Genomic DNA, 22178 nt, shown 5'->3' with positions numbered 1-22178 from the left:
AAAATTAGCTGGAGACTGCAATTACACATAGGCATTACAACAGATACTAAGTGGAATGAAAGACTACAAAGATTATCAAGGAAGTAACCAGATACTTGGACATGCTTTAAAATTGCTCTGACAATGGAATCACAAAGTAAAATGCACAAAACAAACAACTGCCAGTTACATTCAGTCAACCAAACCAGCACAGTACAGGGACAGATCCCAAGAGTATGGGGTGTAGCAGACCTAAATCATTTTACAGGTACATACCTAAAGCAATACATATCTTTTTGAAGAGAATTTAAGCCAGAAGACAAACTTGCAGTAGCAAGATCCAGTGTAAATCTAACTTTGTTCTGAGGCAGAAGTATCCAGAGCAAACACTTACATACTATACATGACTTAAGTACACCTTTAGCTAACCTATTGCTTCTACATGCAGCCTTAAAATCCTCATGAATTGGAGAGGACTCATTCCTCCTTGGCCAACTATGCTCTACTGCAAGCTAGCTTTACATTCATCACTAACTGGACCATAAGCAACAGATCAAAAGTATTAAACATGATAATTTCTATGTTACATTACGTTATGTTACTTGGAACACCATATAAACTAGCGTATTCCCTTCAGTTAGACAACCTGAACAGTCGCGTTCCAATTATCTACCAACAAAAATACCTTGGAATTCTACGATGCCGAGCCCATTCTTTTTTTACTACATACAGACTTGATATTTACAAGTCAATTTCAGTTGATTTTCTGCTACAAAATTACTCATCTGTTACCAAAGTCATGCCATAATGCCACTGCTAGAAATGTCCTCATTCCAAAACTCAGATATGTTTTCCAAATTCTAACATGCCACCACAGCATCAACACAAAAAAAAAGCTTTAACTAGTAGAAAACAAAACAACGCAGTCTTGTTTAATTAGCAGACAAAAGACAAAATGCTTTGAATTTTTTTTAAAGAATTAATGGCTACTATTCAGAAAACTGACATTAATGATACTTAATAAGGTTAAAATTAGCCTAACACTGTTAATGCTCCAACGCAACGTCTATCGTTTTACATAGGATCTCCCAAACACACTTTAAGACATCCAGACAGAAGTACAACTCTCATATGTTAACAGGGCTGTACTAGAGTAATAACCACTGGGGCCTTTTAAAAGCCCAGCTAGCCATGCATCCCAAATCAGACAAGTTCTGGTACTTTTAGAAGTGTAAGCAAGGGCCTGGGAGATGAACCAATTTACAGGCTGCCTGCATTCATTAGTGACATAGGTGCCACACCAGGGATTAATTTCCTGTTCTCCATCCAACTGTCTAAATTTCACTTGAACTGGGTTAGGGAGGAACTCTGTTTCACATGGATGGGGAGCCTGGTCCAGAGAAGGCGTAGTCTCTGGAACACATCACTTCAAATAAGCGGTAGGCGAGCACACTTCACAAAAAAATTACACTAGCAACATGGAATCACCATCCCAAAAAGTGTCTTGCTAGCTGTTTAATGCCCACCATCTCGCAGCAACTCTAACAAAGATCTTATTGGTAAACTCTTGACTGCTGAATTCAAAAGTATTATGCAAAGTATCATGTGAATTCAACAATTACTACTTCAAATATATTTTCTTAATGCATACATTTCATCTTGTATATATTCATTTGCCTTTATGCTATAATCTCATTAACACAACATATTACTTGACTATTTGTTGCTCAAGGAGCCCACGTTGTAGCTGAAAAAGGTCTCTGGACCACCACACTTCGTTATAAAAATTAGAAAGAAAGAAATGAAGGTAGAAGCAAAGCCAAATCTGGCGCTGGAAGTATTGTGTCCCGGATAGATAAACAGAATCAGACTGAAATCAGTAACACTGTTCTTCCATATTAAAAAAAAAATCAGAACAATAATATATCATACACAGTTGGATTTGCGGATAAGAAACAAAGGGAAATATCTATAATAAGAATGAAAGGTACTTGTCCTAGCTTTTTGGGTAGAAATTGATAAAATTCAGTTACAACTGGAATTAAAACTCTAGAGAAAGTGGTTATAAAACATAAACTCTTAAGGAAACTGGTACACTAAAAAGTAACCAATGTAATAATCAGGTTTCAGTCACAGTTCAGTTCCTTTTGCTGATGCAATTAACAGCTTACTCCATTCAAAAACAACTACAGACCAGGCCAAACCTGATAAAAAGTACTGACACTGGATATCTTGAGACAGTACTGCAATGCACACCTCTAGCGATTGCACCCTCTCACAAGTGCAATATGTCCTGAAAAGATGGTCTAAAATAAATGAATCAATATCTTATGGGATGCTAAAGTGGAAGACAAAAGTTGCATGTCAGAGGTGGCTATATATTGCTGGAGGTCAACAGCTGTACTCCCTCCACAAGGTTAGTTTTGAAAAGACTGGAAAAAACAAGGCTGTATCAAACATCTCATAATCCTCAGTGTGAAAGGTTGATTCGATGTATATGCCCTGGCCTGGGGTCAGGATGCGGACCAAATAAAAACACACATCACACGTCATGGAAAAGTAAAACTGCTTAGGAATGTCCTGAAGAGCCACGGTCTTGACTGTAGGACCTTTGATAGATGCGTTCTTTGAAAAAATATTTGCGGTTTTAATAGCCACTCTTTCAAAGTAAATGATTGACAATATCTTTAACGCTGGTAACTTCTTACGAACCCCCTGATAAACTCTGACACACGTTTAGCACTCAAGAAAAAATAATCCTATTTCACCAATGAAAATGTGCAAGTTTTATGAAAAGGAATGAATTTATCATGCTCTACTGCACCATTCTAGGACTCACCGAACAGCCTGAGAGACAGATCTTTACATATTTACTTATTTATTTTACTTTACTTTTGTTAACCGGAGGAGAAGTCCAACTGGACACATGTCCTTTTTGAGTGGAGGCCCAGGGAGAAAAAGCTCCAATTATACCAGTAAAGTACAGAATAAGAAGCACAAATATATACACCTATGGCACAGAAATGTCTAATACAAATCAAGAAATGGTAAGTAGGAATAATCTGCTCTATTACATAGTTTTTTTGTAAACAAGGCTAGGCACTCAAGAGTATATAATAGTATTATTCTAATGTTATAGGAGCAACAGGTCACTAGTGTCATTTTATACATGATTTGTAGTGAGACTCACAGTAAACAGTTAGATTATTAGTTATAAGTTTCATAGAGTTATTACAGAGAAGATAGTGATGAACAAGTGAATTTTGGAGTTATACTTTTATACTTTTACTTATTTAGTGCGTTAGTGGTAATTGTGTGATAAAAAGCATTTGGATAGGTGCTTGTGGAGACTATAGAGTTATTGATCAGCCAGGGGGTTGTGCAAAGACAGATCCATTTGGTAAGGAGGTAGTTTAGGTGTTGCCTATATAGTTTGAGAAGAGGGAATCTCCTGCTTGATTTTCGGATATATAGCTTTGTATGTGATTTTGGTTGGTGGATCGGAGAGTTCTGGCAATAGTATAGGGTTTGTAGAGTGGGTATTTTTTCAGGTTCCGAATTGCCTATTCAAACCAAATGGGCTGTCTGATTGCTAGGCAGTGATGAAATCTAGCTGGGGAATTTGTGGCAAATCTGAAGATTTTGTAAATCAGATTTTTTCAAATTAGTGAGAACGGGTGCAGCATATAATAAGGTGGAGAATAGGTGTGTTTGGGCAACAGCCATTTTGGTGTGATTTGTGAAGTAGTGTTTGTTTCTATGTAGGGTACCAAGTTTTTTGTGTACTTTGACTGTCTCCGAGATATATAAATATCAAATTTATGGTTAATTTCTATTCCCGGTAGCTTAGTATGCTCTGATTGGGTTATGCAGGCATTGTTATGGGAGGTGATGTAGAAAGTGTTAGGGGAGAAAGGAGTTTTGTTGGGAGGAAATACTAATAGTTTGGTCTTTTTAGGACTTAAGATTAAATTAGCATTTGTTAGCCAGGAGTCAACTTCCTGAAAGGCTTTCTGAATAAGTGACTGACGTTCTAGTAGGGAGGGTGCAGAACACATCACAGTTGAGTCATCTGCATATTGTATGAGTGATGCATGGGTGGTTGCCAGGTGGAGGTTACTAGTAAATATTGAGAATAGGAGTGAGCCTAGTATAGAACCTTGAGGAACTCCTAGTTCAACTGGTAAGAAGGGTGATAGAGTCTGTTTCCATAAGACTGCTTGTTGACGTCCTATGAGGTCGTCTTTGAACCATGCAAGGGTGGTATTACAGAAATGTATGTCTGTTAGGGTGTTAAGGAGGTGGGTATGGGAGACCATATCAAATACTTTCGACAGGTCCAGAAATGTAGAAGAGGCATAGTGATTGTGGCTCCTATGAAGATTGATGGTGTTAGTAAATGACAGTAATGCTGTTGTACTGTGGAATGGCCTAAAACTGTGCTGGATATTAGTGAGGAGTTTGTTATTAAGTAGATAGTCTGTGACTTGCTTAAAGATTGATGGTGTTAGTAAATGACAGTAATGCTGTTGTACTGTGGAATGGCCTAAAACTGTGCTGGATATTAGTGAGGAGTTTGTTATTAAGTAGATAGTCTGTAACTTGCTTATGAATTATTCTTTCTAGAATTTTAAAGAGAGTGGTGACAATATTGCAATAGGTAGATAGTTGTTAAGGTTGGTAGATGGCCGCCCTTATGTAGAGAAATAATGTAAGCGGTTTTCCAGATGGTAGGCACCTGCAACAGTTGATTAGCATTGATACAGGGTATGCCATACCATCTTGATACAGGGTATGCTATACCATCTGCTGTCAGCATTAAGCATTCTGCAGGTAGATCACCGGCTGCTGGTGTGATTGGTCTTAGTTTTTTTAGAAGTTTTTTATGGTATCTGTTGCAACTGGTTGCAGAGAGAAGATAGATGTGATGTTTGGGGTTGGGAGACAGGGATTGTTTGTAGTTAGTGTTTGATTTTTAGCTAGTTTTACGATGCTCTCAGTAAAATACTTGAATTGTGTGGCAATATTATCTACATTATTGCAGTGGTAAAGAGGTTAGTGTTGTCACCTCACAGCAAGAGGTTCTCCTGTTCGATTCACAGCTGGAGCATCTTCTGTGTGGTGTCTCCATGGCCTCCCTGGGGTCGAGTGATGTCTAAACACATGCAGGTAGGTGCATGCGTGAATGGGTGTGTCATCTTTGAAGGTTGGGTGTCTGCCAATCATTAGCGAACCGGAGTTCCGCTGTGGCGACCCCTAACCGGGAAAAGCCGAAAGTCAAAAAAAAATACATATATACACACACATTTTATATATATATATATATATAATTTTTTATTGGAGATGATTTTTTAGTTTGGCATACAATATTTCTGCATTTTCAAGTTCTAAGGTTTTGTCGGATAGTATTTCTATGGAGAGGTGTTTTTTGTAAAGAAGAGTTACCCCACCTCCTCTTTTCTTTATTCTGTCAGAGCGAATAATGTTGTAGCCTGGGGGTAGGAACTCGGTATTACTGTTGTTGGGATTTAACCAGGTCTCTGTAAGTATAACAATATCTGGTGAGTAGAGAGCAAAGTTAGCATGAAGCTCATGAATTTTGTTTATACTTCTAATTTTCATATTCAGTATTAATATGTCAGCTTTTTCTCTAGTAAGTATGATTCATGTCAGATTAGTGCTTGTTTAGAGAGGTTTGGTGATTGCTGATTGGACCAGGGTTTGGATGTATGCCTCCACACAAGGTTAGTCTAGAGACAATATGGATGACATGTTTCAGATATTTGTTAAAGCTCTTGTCATATTTTGAGGTGATAGTGGATACGTTGGAATAATGCGGTTTTGATATTTTAGCTTGGGTGAAGGTTGTGACATCTATCTATATAGATGTTAGTAGGCTTTAAGGTGATGGGATGGATACTAGAGGTGGAGTGGAATGGAGGGGGTTTGTGGAGACTGGTGCCATAAGAGGTAATGATAGTTGTAAGTATTAAAAAGACATATAAAATCAAAACTCAGAAGAAAATCAGGATTTTCCTAGTTCCTGATCACCTACAGGATTACTCCTCAGATGATAACAGGGGTATCTCCTGCAAAGATGCTTACATCAAGAACAGAGAAACACACTCATTTAACTTTTTAGTTGGATTTCATATCTGACAAAAGTATCTAAAACTACATCACCTCCATGATTTTCAGTATAACATTAATACTTCACAACTGTTTCATTATATCATTTTATTTACAGAAAACGGACATGCCTCAGGCAAAGGTTGTAACTATGAAGTGTTACCCATGTGCAAATCTTACCCAGTTAATTAACATAACAAATTATCATGAAACAGCTAATTAGATGGAGATTCAAAAAAGTGAAGCAGCAGTTTGTCTCTTCCCAATTCCATAAATGAAAAAATAAAGAGGTCATGTCATACCAAAAAATAACAATCTAGCATACAAAAGTAAACAAACTGACAGGTAACAACAAAAGGGAGGGATCTTCTGTAACAGGATATGTTAAGTACACCCTTTTTTTCACTGGAAGCAGCATTAACCTTGCACACACATATCGATATTACATTATGGAGATTCACTCTGACATCACACTATCATAAAACTCACAGGCTTCTGCTATGCAGGATTAGAATGTGATCACTCAAAGAACCACTTCCACAATCACAGCCCATCGAAGTACATTTGTGCCATTCATTACAAGGGGAGGAGACAAGCTCCTCCCATCACACCTCCAACCTTATCCACAGTTACACAACAGTGGGGAAAGGAGAATCTCCCCCAAACAGTTTGACAGCATTATGTACTACCATGGTTTTAACTCCAAAAAGAACAATGGAACAAGCAAGTGATTTCCATAAAACACAGGACTGACCATTCAAAGGCCCTTGTGTTCTACACTCACCTTAAAACAGTTTTAAAATTAGTTGCTCTGAGCTGCAAGACTGTCCAAACAAAAGCATACCCCACACTAAGGCAGTCCTTTTTCTAACAATACAGGTAAGCTGTTAATGATACTACTGTTCTGTTTGCAAATATGACAGCAAACTGCTGGAGTTTATTACATAAAAAAGTGTCATCACCAGTTGTGTATTGAACACTTTTTAATAACACTTAGACAGGCAGATATATACACATGGTTTGCTCTGAATTTGAGCAACAAAGCTGTAATATGCTTCAGAATGGGAAAAACAAAATAAAAAAGAAGTGGAGAAATGATAGTGGTTACATTTATAAGAAACACCTGTGTTGCATACTCCACATCCAAATATTCCCAAACTTATACAAGTTTGCCAAATGTAATGCAATATTAACTTTAATCCATAAATTTCACAATCATCCCATGGCCAAGCTTCTGTTTTAGCATGATCTCTCAGTGTTACAAAAGATCATAGCCAGGGGGTGGGGGGCACTTTACGTAATGATCATGATAGCGTAGGGACAGACAACATTTAAATTATTCTGTGTAAAATGCTGGACTCATCTGAATTAAAAATAAAAGAACTCGCACACCTTGTCCAGCAGGTTAACAGTGTTCTAGTTTTACTGATTGTCAAAAAATCTAATCAGAAATAGAGCAACAGTAATTCAGAGAGCAAAAAACAGTCCTACTCGAGTACTCTTATCAGTGCATTACAGTTACCTTACAAGATGAATGCATTTATTTATTTTATTTGACATTTGCTTACTGAGAAAGTCTGACTGGGTAGGAGCCAATTTTCAGCAGAGGCCCTAGGAGAAAAGCACCAAAGTATTACACAACATTTTAAGAATAATATTACAAAAAAACAAACAGTTTAATTATACCAAATAAGGCAGAATACAAAAACATTGCTTAAGAATAGATACAAATTACAGGATAATGATTTAAATTTCTGTATAATTTGGCTAAAATGTATGTATTAAAGGCTAGTTAGTCCAATACAAAATAGTAACTGCAATACAAAGTGAGAGAAGAGCAGGCCTATGGTACATTTAGGGAGAAAGCCAGGGGAGAGAAATTGCCAGAAGTAAGGAAGTGAATGAAGGGAGAGTAAGGAGATGCAAGGTATGAATAGGCATTTGTCCACATTTAAGAATATTAAAAACAAGAGAAGAACAGGTAGTTGCCAAAGGTGTAAAAAGGTACGAATAAATTTCTCATTTCTACTCTTTTGATTTGTTACATGTGACTTATTAATCTTGTTCCCAGTACTCATCATTACGATCTGATGAAGGAGAGTTCCGAAAGCGCTTATCGTACTGGAAAATTAGGGGACTTTATTTTATTTCATTTTTCTCATTTTCTTATTACTTCATTCCTTTGAAGTTTTTAAAAGTGTGGCTCATTAAAAGCGCATTTTTATCCGTGGTGGTGCTTGGTTGTTTTATGCACATTTAGAAATATAGTTTATTCTAGTGTTGAGAATGAACAGAGCCGACTTCTGGCTAGGAAGTCTTTCAGAATGGTTTTGATGGATGGGAGGGAGGGTATTGGCCGGATAGATGGATGGGAGGGAGGGTATTGGCCGGATAGAGATAAGGAGTTCCAGGCCTTAGCAACATGGTACAAATACAGACAATGCCCAGTAGATTTGATAGGTTTGTGGACAGAAAGGAGTTTTTGATCACTGGACTAGGAACATAGTTGTGAGGATTATTATTTAGTGCTAGATAAGCAGACGGATTCTGGAGAATGTTATAGGTAGTAAAATGACGTGTATGTTAGTTGATAGGGTAGTTCTACTCAATTTAGGCTTTTAACTGCTATACAGAGGTGGGTTCTGAAAGGGGTATTTGCTGCAAATTTAGCAACTTTTGTTATAGCATTGTTAAAAGTTCATGTTTTATGATGCCTGCAGGTTATTAAGGATGGCAGCATCATGAAGTGTGGATAAAAGATAAGTAGTGGTAAATGCAGCTTTTGCATCAGTGAGAAAAGTTTTCATTCTATAAACATCCCTAGTTTTGGAGGAGTTTTTCTTATGCAATTTTGTACATGCAGGTCAAATTTGAGATCATCCACTATTATCCATAATAAACTTGTTATGAGAAATGACTTCAATTGTTATATTATCAAAAGAGGGTACTTTGTTTTTTCATGGAAGAAGGATTTGGGCGGAGACAGGAACAAGGACAGAGCCTTGTGGTACACCGGGTGGTGATTGGTAGGTATGGAGAGAGGGTGGAGTGCCATTTTACTGACTGATACCTATTAGAGCGATTTTACTGACTGATACCCATTAGAGCGGTAGTTTTTGAACCATAGGAAGAGTGGGCTGAGACAGACCTAATGAGGAGGGATAATGTGTGACTTTTTCCAGAGACAGGGGACATGGGCTTCCTGGACTGACCTGTTCATAAGGACTGAAACAGGGTAAGCTGCTATTTTCAGGTATTCACTTGGAAAGTCACCAGCTGAAGCACAGCATCACTGAGTTTAAGAGTAGTTTTACACAGGATGCGAGGACATGTTTGAAGGTGACATGGTGATATATGGCTGCTGGGCAAGGTTAGAATCTGCTGTTGAGGAAACTTCTCGTTTAGAGATGCTATACTTTCTATGAATTAAGAGATTAATTATATTACAGTCTAAATTATTTGGAGAGGAGTTAGGGTTGAATGTATGACCGGGACACAAGATTTCTTTAATGACTGTCCAGAATTGTTTAGTATTGTGTTGCAGTAAGGACAGAATTTGAGAACAGAGGAGAACCACTGGACACCAGAATTTGAGAACAGAGGAGAACCACTGGACACTACCAATGACAACTTAACAGGAGTCCGTCTGCCCAGGTTCTACTTAATTCTCCTTTAAAATTTAGTTTATGCATGTGTCCCAAATTTTAAATTACAAAATTAACCGAACCAAAACAATCCCCCTGAAAAGACAGATCACAACCCTTCATGCTGGTTTTATCTTTAAGTCTGCGGAGTCATATGTAGTATTAACCGAACCAAAACAATCCCCTGAAAAGACAGATCACCCAACCCTTCATGCTGGTTTTATCTTTAGGTCAGCGGAGTCAGCTGTAGTATTAGCCGAACCAAAACAATCCCATGAAAAGACAGCGTCACAACCCTTCATGCTGGTTTTATCTTTAGGTCAGCGGAGTCAGCTGTAGTATTAACCGAACCAAAACAATCCCCTGAAAATAAAAGACAGATCACAACCCTTCATGCTGGTTTTATCTTTAGGTCAGCGGAGTCAGCTGTAGTGCTATTTTATTTGCTTCCAGCTGCTTGAAAAAAATATAGAAGCAGTGCTACAGCTTTTTATTTTGGGCTACAAACTGTCAACTGATTTTAGTTTCTTTTCATAATTTTCTAATGTAGACCAGCTCTTTGTATCTCTCCTCTGAACCATCACACCCTCATATGCGCTTACAAGGAGACGACCTCCAGAACTACATACAAGGGTCTTACAATGGCCTGCATGTATAAAGTGTCCCCCTCTCCAACCATCTACAGATTCTGCTTCCTCTCCATAAGTAGTTTCATCCTCCCTATGTCATCTGATGGTACCTGGGGGTCCTAGGTCCCTTTCATCCTTTGGTGCTGATAATGTTTTCCCTCTAACTCTGTTGTTTTATTTAGTTTTCTTATTTGGATTTACTTTCATGGAATTTTAGGTCACATGTTTTGCACCAATCTTTCAAAACTATAGCTTTATTCCAACAGCTAAATTGGTAAATTTGTCCTTCCCAACCATTTGCAATGACATTTAAATACCGGAAATGGATTATATTTAACCCCACAGAAGAACTTCCAATTGCCATCCTTTTATCTATATGTAGGCCAGTTACTCAACCACTGTGAGCTATACCATTTAAATCAACATAGTCAGCCTAGCACCCACAAACATAAAATCTTTACTAACTTGTTAAAATTCAATAAGCCAAAAGCCTTGCTAATGTTTAAATTGACCACTTGTATAGCTCCTTCTGGTTTACTCTTAAAGATGCCTATTCAAAACTCACTAGATTTTATTAGCCCACAAAAGCAGAAACAGATTTTTAGAAAAAGTAATAAATCCTCACGTTTCTACCTCATGGCATAACTTTGTTGTGGCAGTACTTTTTCATAAGAAGTGCTGTGACAGAATTGCCTAGAGAACCCTTCTTGGAGTCAGTGAGTACTACTACCTTGGTTCCAGTGACCCAGACATTTACAGATATTCCAAATCTTTCAGCAGCAATTTTAGTAGTTTAACTGAACAAAAAATAAATTAGCTTATAGTGACGTGATGGCAGTCTTCATAGGCAAGACACAGACTCAAAACGTTAGTCTATACAGACATCAACTGCATTTATTTGTGTATTTTTACAATAATCTGCAGCCTGTTGCCATCTGCTGCTCTAACATACACCCTCCTTTTCTGCACAGCACACGGACCAGCTGTACATTTCAGACTTGTACCTTTACTGCCCGATTTATGCAAATTTCCTATATAAAACTGCCGATATAATGGGTTTGCTGCAGCCAAACTATCATGTCTCTCCTTTCATTTGTCTGCCTGCCTTTACTGCTAAATTTTAATCCATTTATTCCCCATTGACTCATCTCTTCTCTCTAGTCAGACATTATTTCTATGCATAGCTTGCAAACTCTCTAGCGGGACATTATTTCTATGCATAGCTTGCAAACCAACTAAGCATTTTTGTAAGGAAAATAATGTCCTACTAGGTTTGCATTGCATGTTTGTAAGCAATTATGGAACCTTTCTCAATTTTTCTACTGTAAATGGGCTCTGTCTAGCTGGGTGCATATGACTAACATCCACTCATGCATGAATCGTGCATTCCCAAATAGAACCAAGACGCTCTCCTCCAAAAAAAGGAAGCCAAACTGGTGGTCCCCTGCCATAAACAAACTTTACAGCAAAAGGAAAAAACTGTTGCAGAAAAAAAGAGGAAAATCCCAGGATGCAAAACACTCCCTTACCAGCCTCAGTAAGAAGCTGAGATCCCTCATAAAATCCTCCAAAGCTAGTTACGAAAATAAAATTGCCAAAGATTCCAAAGACAACCACAAGGCATTCTATAACTATGTCAAGAATCTAAATGGCAATGCTCAGATCTGCTGAGCTACAACAGAATGGCATTAAATATACTGATCCCAATGACATAGCCAATATCCTGGCAAATCGATTCAGTGCCAACTTCACCCCCCTCTCACCCCCTAAATGGCCCATCTCAATACTGGAAGATTGCCAAATTCCGGCAATAACGGCCACACAATTATAGATGACATCCCTGGCTGTGTACTATATGAACTACAAAATTAACTGGCACCTCACCTAAGCGTCATGTTTAATCATACCCTCACCTCAGGCTTCGTGCCCACCGAGTGGTGCACAGCTACAGTTATCCCACTCCACAAGGGGGGACTCCATCTTGGATCCCGGGAACTACCACCCAATCAGTCTGACAAGCCTGATCTGCAAGGCCATGGAATGTATTATCATGGAACTTATAAACAAAAGACAGTGGCAACCTTAAAACACTGGACCCCACCCAGTTTGGGTTCGTGAAGGGCCGATCTGATCTCCTGAACCTTACTGAATTCTTTGAGTCAGTCTCCAGAGCTGTGGACGAGGGTAAGGCAGTCCACACAGCCTATCTGGACCTCACCCAAGCCTTTGACACCATCCCCCACTCTGGAATCATAGATAAACTTACTAAGCTGGGCATTAATCCCCATGTCACTCGATGGGTTGCCAACTGGCTTACTGACAGAACCCACACTGTAAAAGTAGCTGACTCCAAATCCAGCTCCAGACAGGTGGAGTACCTCAGGGTTCAGTCCTGGGACCACTCGTTTGGCATCTACTTTTCTGAAGTACAGACCAACACTAAGGGACTCTGGCTAACAAAGTTCGCAGATGACTGCAAACTGGCAGCCATTATTGAATCCCCAAATGATGTGGATACTCTACAAAAGGGCCTTACAGAAACAGATGCTTGGTGCCAGAGCCATGGGCTCAAGCTCAATGCCAAGAAATGTATAGTTATTCCCTTTGGGGAAAAAACATGTACCTGTGAATTATCGCATAGGTGGCAGTACACTAAACACGGAACATGTGATAAGAGACTTAGGGACACAGGTGGACAGTGGTCTCCTCTTCAATAACCACACCACCACAACAGTCAGGAAATTCTTCTATGTGGTACACCTCATCACGAAGGGCTTTTCATCCAGAAAAAAGGAGGAGGTCATTGTCTCACTGTACTCATCCCTCATTAGACCCATTATAGAATACAACACCCCATTTGGTATGTACCTCTCAAGACATCTGCAACAACTGGAAAGGCCACAGAAATACCTCACTAAAAGAATCACAGACCTAAAGCAGATGCCCTATGTGGACCGCCTCCAGCTATACTCTGTTGCATATCATCTACTCCGAGGCGATCTCTGCTTAACATACAAGGCCATGTCAAACCCAGAGCTGCTGGACATGCTACATTTAAAGAAATCCCATTCCCTCAGAGCCACACGCTCCGGGGATCTAAATCTTGTCATCACAATAAACAAAACATGCTGGAGGGATAGGTTCCTAACCCAGAGACTCCCCAGACTCTGGAATAGACTGCCCATACATGTCAAGCAGAGCACCTCTTTGGCCCTCTTCAAAATGAACCTTGATGATTGGATGGGAGAAAGGAAATTCTCCCCGGGGATCAGGTCCAGGGAAGTAAATAGTGTGGGAAGAAATAGCCAGGGAATTGTTATGGCTATTCTTGTATAGGCCCTAGGGCTGATAGCCTAGTACCAACCTATGAAGTAACAAGCCTAAATAAACATTACAAGGAAACGAGATGAGCTGAAATGAGGATGCTACTAATATACATTCAGAAGCCAGGATGACTGCAATGTCATGGTAAATGTGAATGGGAATATGAAGGACAGGCATCTGTCAGGTCTAGGGAGACCAGAAATGCCTGTGGAAGCAAGACAGGAAAGAGTCTGGAGGGAAAGGATCTGGAAAGAAAGAATCTTTAGAAAGCGTTGAGAAAGGAAAGCTCTAGATAGGTCTCCATGACACCTCTTTTTCTGTGAGCCAGAAACATCCTGGATTAAAACTGTTCCTCGTTGGAATTCTGGAACAGGTGAGATGGTTTTCTGATCAAAGATCCTGCAAGACCACAGAAAATTGAGGAAGTTAAGGAAGACCTGGGGGGTGGATTTCCATACCATAAAATAAACAGTAACAGACAAGGGAAAGCACCCAAGAGTCTAAAGTAATATGCTGCCAGACCCACATGCAATGAATACTTGCAACATTGATAAGGAAGAACATCTTGGAACACTACACTAACATCCTTGTGTCAAGACGACTGCAGCATCACTGTAAGTTAGAATTTACTAGTGACAGTCTGTGGTATGGTGAACATAGGAGATGGACTGAAGAGACCAACACTAGGGATATTAAGTTAAATTCATTGAGGTTTCATAGAAATAATTCCAAAAAGGATTGTTTTAACTGAAAAGTAGTTTTTAGAAACCATTTCCAGGAAGCAGATAAGTTAGTTATTTCCTTCAATAAATCCTACGTGTTGTGCCCTTCTCCATGACTTTTAATTCAAAAGGTTTGTCAAATATGAATGACTTCCAGTTAAAATAAAGGCCCCAAAAAAGTACTAACCCAAAGAATTTATGAATGGCTTGTACCTGATGTAAACCACTTTACAATCAATCATTCAGGACTCATGCATTCCGAGACCGTATGAAAAATGCAACACTTTGCAAGTATCCAGCAGCTCAGCCAGGTACTGACTGCCTGTACACTATATGATCACATCATCAGGGCCCATAAAAAGTAGAAGTCAAGACCCACAGCTGTCTTCTGAAACTAACTGATGTTACCCAGCAGGCATAGCTGTATCTATAATGATGTAACCACAAACAATGCAAACATTATAATGGCTTCACATCCATCCCATACAACAGAGCAACCCTTGGCTATGGAAGGGGACTGGCTGAAATTGTTGAATGGTCACAATTTCAGACAAATTTCAAAAGGTATGTATTAGACTGTTATGAGCACCTCCCCAGTCCCATGCCTTTGGATTTACCATTACTGATGTATGTACATCTAACGGAATTTAAAATAGGGGGATGCAACTTATAAGAGAAAAATACAATAAATCATGATGTGGTACGGGCGCTTGTTAACATGTTACCTTCATTAGTTGTGATCACAAGTAGTAATGAGGTCCTGTAGCTTACAGTGAAGACTGGAAATATTTGTCGCAAACTGCACAGGAGTTGTATGCAGAACATTCCTTTAAGGGGTTGAAAACCTTAAGGAAAAGCAATATACTTTGCGAGGTAGAGAATGGATAATTATTGATGGGGACTTTCAAACCTGACAGGATACATTAATTATCTATCAAGGAACAAAGACAAGCAGCTTGTATCACGCCCTACTTGATAAAGTCATTTTACAAATGCTCACAAAAGTCTGATGAAATCGAACAGACAAGTGGAAGGAAGCGATGACCAACAAGTGTGGGTCACTTTTATCTATGGAGATGAAGTGAAGCCAAGGATACTGAACTTTGGGAGGGTGAGGATTACGTTTCAGCAAACTGGGATAAGTCTTTCAGAAAAGCGACAGCAAACAAGCATGAAAGCAATGTAGAAAAACAATGCATACATTAAAGAACAGCCACACCAGCAATTTCTGCTCATCAAAAATGAAGAAAGTAGAATTTGAAATGCAGCAGTAAAGGTGGCAGAGAAATACAGAGCACTCAGGAAATGTAAGAAGGCTGCAGAGAAAAGAATCAACGTACATATAAAAATTGGGAAACTGAAAGGAAAACAAAAAAAAAAAAAAAGTCAAAAGAAATCATGGTGGTTGCAAATAAAGAAGGAATATTCTGAATTACTAACATTTGCCTGAATTAATCAAATCACCACCAGAAGAAATTCAGACTACTTCTGTATACCAGTCTTAAGGTCCCGAAAGGACTCCCAAGAAGTAAAGATGCAAGAAAAGCCCAGCCATGATGCATCTGCCCTGAATGCAAGGTCATTTACTGCATATCTCTCAACTGTACAGATTTTCACAGAATATCCAGATGGTTGCCTCATATTTTTGGTCTGTCCCTCAAAATGTTTTACTTTTCTGGCAAATCACCGAGGATTAAAAGTAATGGCAAACATTTAAGTTCAGACTTCATATGCTTAAAAAAAAAATTCACATTAAGGAAAAACCTGTTATTTTATCAAAGTTCTTAGTTTACAACAGCAATATTTAAAATTGTCCCTATTTTGTCCCCCATTATTTACGGCTTTATTTGATTTCTTGTGCCAAGAGGTATGTTTTATTGCATTCTGCTTACCACCTCTCAGGCAAGAATGTATCAAGGAGAAGAAAGCATTCATAACTTCTTCTTTCTGCTTTTCTTGGTTAGGGGTTGCCACAGCCACCTGTCCACTCATGATTGGCAGTGGAGTTTTACGGTGTCGAGTTGCCAGCCCGGCACCCAACCTTCCACAGAAGGTACACACACACGCCTAGGGCCAATTTAGAGTGTCCAATCCACCTACAGCATGTCATTGGGATGTGGGAGGAAACCTACGCGACCACAAGGAGGACATGCAGGCGCCACACACAAGGCACCCCAGCCGAGGATTGAACTGGAGAACCTCTTGCTGTGAGGCAGCAATGCTAACCACTGCACAACCGTGGCTGCCCACAGAAGCATTCATAAATTCAATTCTATTACAACAAACAGAAAAGCTCCACTCAAAAGTAGATTCTAAATAGCACAAACTTTACTCAGACAGTAAACATAAGGAATTTGTTATTGAAAGGAAATGTAATTGTATTGCTTTCTTACATGTGTTGCACAAAAATCTTGCAAGCTGCCTGCAACTGATATAGATGCAAGTTACTAAAATACTCAGTTCAAACTTTGTAGTCTCCAGCAAATCAAATGTCCCTTTAATAGACACCAGAAGTGTTTTAAGATGGTAAACAGGGTTCCTCTTCAAAACAAATAGGAACAATCAGAAGAAAGAAACAAAGACCTCTCAGTTTGTCAGCAGTTGGGGGGGGGGGGGATCACTGATTCACTGATGAAGGAAATTATTTCAGTTTGACACTAATGAGTATCAGAACCCATGGTAACATGGATTTACAACAGGATGGTCATCATGCCAAAGAGACACTGAACGTAATGAGAACATTACATCACTGATTATGGGAAAGCATAACCAAATTACTGAACATGTTATAAATACTTGATCTTGTAATGGAAGTATGGGTAAGGGATGACTAACCACCAAAATATACAGTAAAGTAGCTTCACTAAGATGAAAAATAAATTAAGTCAACATTCAGTCCTCTCCATTTCCGTGCATTTTAAAGCAGCACTCCTAAAGACCTGAAAGAAAACAGTATGCATTACTGACAGCAAAGTTACAAAAACAAGGCCCCTGCAAAATAAAGAGTGTGAAAACATAAAAAAAAGTTTGTTTGCAACATAAATAAATGCAGGGCGAAGCAAAAATCCCGAAGAGTACACCATCCAAGGGACAGCCACTAACAAAAAGGGAAAACGACATGAAGAAAGTTTCATCACATCATCTAAACAGAAGAGCACAATAAAATGCAAGGGAATACTGCAAAGCAAAGGAATAAACAAACAATCACCCACAAAATAAAATGGTTACTGCATTAATTTACAGGCACCTATCACAACCCTATACAAGGCAATAGGACCAGTTTTGGAGGCAGGACAGAAAACTGCAAACAGCAAGTGACTGCAAAGTTACTGGAAGAGTATAACGTGCAGTCTGAGAAAGGGAGGCACAAGACGATAGTGAAGTTCTTTAAGGGGAATCCATAAAAAGGCAAGTTAATTCTGTCTCAAGAAACATGTACAAGAACAAACAATCCCCAAATACCATGTCGTGTTTCTCTGAAAGTACAGTAAATGGCACAAAAGCCTTGCAAATGCATTAGGGTCAAACACCGTGATTGAACTCACAAATGCATGCTGGAAGTAGAACGCCATCTTTACAAGGCTTCACCGGGTGCCATTTTTCAACCAGGAAGAAACTAATCCAAAAATAATAGCAAACTCAGTGGGCTAATGTTTTTTTTCTCTACTAAGTCAGTCCATGTTGTGCTCAAGCCCTTCTGCACCACATTTTCTCCAGCAGCAGTTCTCTGCAAACATTTAATCAGTTACCACAGAAATGAATACATTCTTCTTAGGTTAGAAATTTTAAATTTATGTGACACAGATCAAATGGATCTAGAAATGAACCCAAGACTTGTAGCTTTAGCATACGATTATCTCAAATAAAACCAAAGATGAAGTTACTGCATGGCTATAACAACTTCATGTTTATAAATGCCAACTACAGATAAACTTTCTTTCCAAATTAATCAATATTCCTTCATATCAGTCTGGTCTGCACTCCAAAACAATTAAAATGAGAAAAATAAACAGCATATACAAGTCAAAAACACAGAGACACTCAAATGATGCAAGTGCATCTTCTGTTTAGCACAGCTATCATAAATTTAAAAACATGAATACAATCAAGTCATAGCTTTCTGGCCATCACTGGTCCTGCAGTCCATCTTCTGCAGTGCAGCACTTAAAAAAACTAGTGAGGAACCACAGTCATCACAGTGTGTTATTAAAGAAACTAAAAGGGGGGCAAATAAATAAATAAATAAAATGCCAGCATGTTCTGTATGCTGCCTTCACTCGGCTAACCACTAGCAAACACTTAACTGTTCTCCTCCACTGAAGATCTAAGCATTTTACATTGGTTCTATTACTGCTGCTCACATGGTTGCCAATGACTGCATGTTATTATGAATGGGTACAGTCAGTGTGTTTTTTTAAGGAGCTACTGTGTCTCTCTCACCACTGAAAATATAACCATAAATATCCATAGTACTTTAATAGTCATACTTCACCCATATACACAGCAGACTCTGCCATCAAGTCATAAGCCTGAAACAGCAGAAATACCCCCAAAAGAACCATCAGCAAGCCATATAACTGACAAAATCATTTAATCTTCAAACACAAATATTTCAAGGTCAGGCAATAACACCCTTCTAGACTGAATAAGGTCTCCTTTTCAATATCCATATTAGGCACAGTACAAGTAAACAACCATAGCTGGCAATGGTCAGGCACAAATTAATATCATAATTAAGTAAGTAGCAACTCATTTACTAGGTGCAGCCTGTCCAACTTACTTTTGCACCACATTTTTAATATTGCATTCTGTAATGACAGAGGTATCACACAATACCTGAAATACACTTGCATGTAAAAAGGTACTACCACATTTAATTCTGGTATATATACAGGTGTGCACACAGACACACTTTGATGTTACTTATTAATAAAAACAGACAATACAGTGGACTTGCAACATTTGTTACGGTAAGGATCAATTACCAAAATATAGTGGTTATGGGTCTAGCATAACTTCTGCTGAAAAAACAATAAAAGAAAGCACACAGTTAACTTACTTTGACAGAATTAAGTACATTCACAAAACTCACAAGAAAAGTAATGAACTGTGTATCTCTAAAGTCCATATAAGGATTATGGAACTATACAGGAACCCAGTCAGATTCTGGCTCATGTAACAACTTTTAAAAAGGTGCTCAAATTGGTCTGTGCTATTTTCAAACTCTTATTTTTTTGAGACAGGACATCAAATGAACATATGACTTCCTTGGCAACATAGTAGAGAGTAGACAGTAAAATATATACACTGTTTACCCTGTTTTGTTAACCAAAACAGAGCTGAAGACAGCAATTGTGTCAAAAAGTAAAGCTTTGATTAAAACAAAAACAGATTACTTCCGAAAACTAAGCTACTGTTACTAGTAACAATGTTTGGATCCACAGAATACCTGGCAGCTTTAAATGGCCAGTCTTTTTTGTTACCTGGAAAACCCTTTAATCCAGCCACACCATACACTATGTAGAAAATCTTACTTTATGTTTTAAGGCAAATATTTCAAATGCAAAAACCTTGAGGATGTGTTTTAAAGTACTGTACACTGTGGTAAATAAATCTGTTTATTGATTGCAGTTTGCATTCGTATGTCTCAGCCGTCCAGCTTTTCGCAGGACGTCCAGAATTTTTGTATGTTTCTTATAAAATTCGGAGTTTTCTGGCAAACCACTAGAGACTGAAGTCATTAAATAATGACAGACATTTGAGTTTCAGAAACACGCTAAAACAAAACCTGCAACTCCAGCAACCTTCCAAGTTTATAAAAGCGATATTTAAAACCTGTCCCTATTTTGGGCTTTTATCCAGAATTCTTGTGCCAAGAGGTTGACAGATGTGCTTGCATTTGATAAGATGGTCTTGGGTAAAACAAGTAAAGAGGGCAAGAAAAATTTACACACGGTCACAAGCATTACACTACAAAAAAGTGCACGCACACTCAACATTACTCAACACTCCCCAACAACAATAACATAACCGACAGTGATCCTGACGTCTGTCTGTTTGCCACATGGCATGTGGACTTTCAAGCTCACATCGGTTAATACTCAAAAATAAAAACTATCTGCTTCTGAAAGGAACTGTACAGGACAAGGGCCACCTTATAACCCTTCGTACGACTCACTCTATTAAAATAATGTGTTTTAACTTACAATAACTTGTTCCAGTGTTCACTCCCTCTGAAATCTCAAAGCAAGTATAACTTCAACATGAATACATTAATTGAACTTTTAATTATTAAGACGAGTGTGCGCGTGTATGTAATTTATGTATATAGATAAACACACACATATAGGCGTGAGTTGTGCGCGCGCATGATGGACTGACACGAGCGTTCATACTCGACACATACAAACAAGCATGCACGCATGTGAAAGTACTGCACATGCATTGCGTGTCTTTGACTCACACCTGTGGTCGTATGTGCATACACTATTCTGTCTCCATGCAAATCTGAAACACTTCTAAACTACTGCTCGTTCTTACCAGTTATAGCAGACAAACTCATTATGCAAACTAAACACTGGCGCACTGCAATAATTATTAGTATTTTCAACAAAACGCAAGTACGGTAACCATAAACAGCTTAAAAGTCACAAAAAGTAGGTTAAAAAGCACTCGTAGGTTGCAACTAATATCCTATAACTAACTACAACCTAAAATGAAACCTTTGTGCTCCAAATCACCCCACCAACTGTCCCACCCCCCAACAGGAACTGCCCCTTGACTCCCTCCTTCAAAGTTATCATATTAAAAAGTAGCAAAACCAAAACATCGTTGAACTTACACTTTCCGGGACAGTTCGGAAAACAGTCTATGATCCTAAAAGAATCTGACGGAAAAAGCAAACAAAAACTGCCTTATCACCTCGAGCCAGGCGATCAAAGCCCAGCTCCGGCTGTAAGGTATGACCGCTGAAAATGTTTTTTCCTCTGATAATTTCCTCTTGGTTTTCAGTGCTGGCTATCCTGCTCATTGGACAAACGGTCCGATTCTGGATAAGGAGCTCACTGCTTGTCCCGCACTGGTTACCATCCCGTCGCTGCCGCCTGCAGCTACTGTTTGCACCGGTGCTATCGCTCCTTGTTGCCTGCTCTCTCTTCGTTCCCCCCTCACCGCCCCTTAAAGGCGCAGGCTGGCAACAGCTGTCGGGGGAATGATCGCAGCTCCAGAGCTAACAGGAAAAAAAAAGGCACAGTTAAAGGGCCAGGCACTCAATATCGTGCTTCCATAAGCGCCCCTCCCCACCACGGAGGAAGTGATTGGCAGGCACACAGGAGGAACGCCTGGCGGGAGACACAGCAGCACCTGGACTGGCTGAGTGAGGTGAAAGGGAAGATGGGGCTTGCCATGGACTAAGCTCGGAAGTTTGGCATTACCTCCAGTATGTTTGCAACAGTTTATTTGTGTGTGTACTGGTATCATCAATATCCGATGCACTCAAATTACTAAATCGCAAACTAAACTGTCAGACCTATAGCTTTTCAATGTCATAAAGCCTTAAATCACAGTTTATCCAGGATTTTTTATGACACTTCAGCCTTGTTCTATATGATCTGATCTATTTTATTGGGTCAACGTGATTTGTAAAGAATGGTTTAGTGTTTCAGCTTTTCAGAAATGTCATCTGTACTCTTAACCTCAAAGCTTTAAAATCGTAACAGTGGTATTTAGAAATTTTAGCAGAGACTCAGAAA

At 39.0% G+C, this 22178-nt stretch overlaps 1 protein-coding gene across 1 annotated transcript in view; it reads right to left on the bottom strand.

Moving 5' to 3' along the window:
- Positions 1–21620, bottom strand: part of SOX13 (SRY-box transcription factor 13) — a 770893-nt gene extending 749273 nt beyond the window's left edge. Inside the window, exon 1 of the mRNA XM_044076961.1 lies at positions 21269–21620. The gene's annotated coding sequence lies outside the window, so the exon portion shown is untranslated. The remainder of the gene's footprint in view (positions 1–21268) is intronic.
- Between the last annotated feature and the right edge of the window lie 558 nt (positions 21621–22178).

The sequence above is a fragment of the Protopterus annectens genome, chromosome 7.part0 (genome assembly GCF_019279795.1).
Source record: "Protopterus annectens isolate FY-2018-M chromosome 7.part0, PAN1.0, whole genome shotgun sequence".
In the NCBI taxonomy this organism is placed as follows: Eukaryota; Metazoa; Chordata; order Ceratodontiformes; family Protopteridae; genus Protopterus; species Protopterus annectens.
The sequence above is the reverse complement of the archived record's forward strand: the minus strand, read 5'-3'. Positions and strand labels throughout refer to the sequence as shown.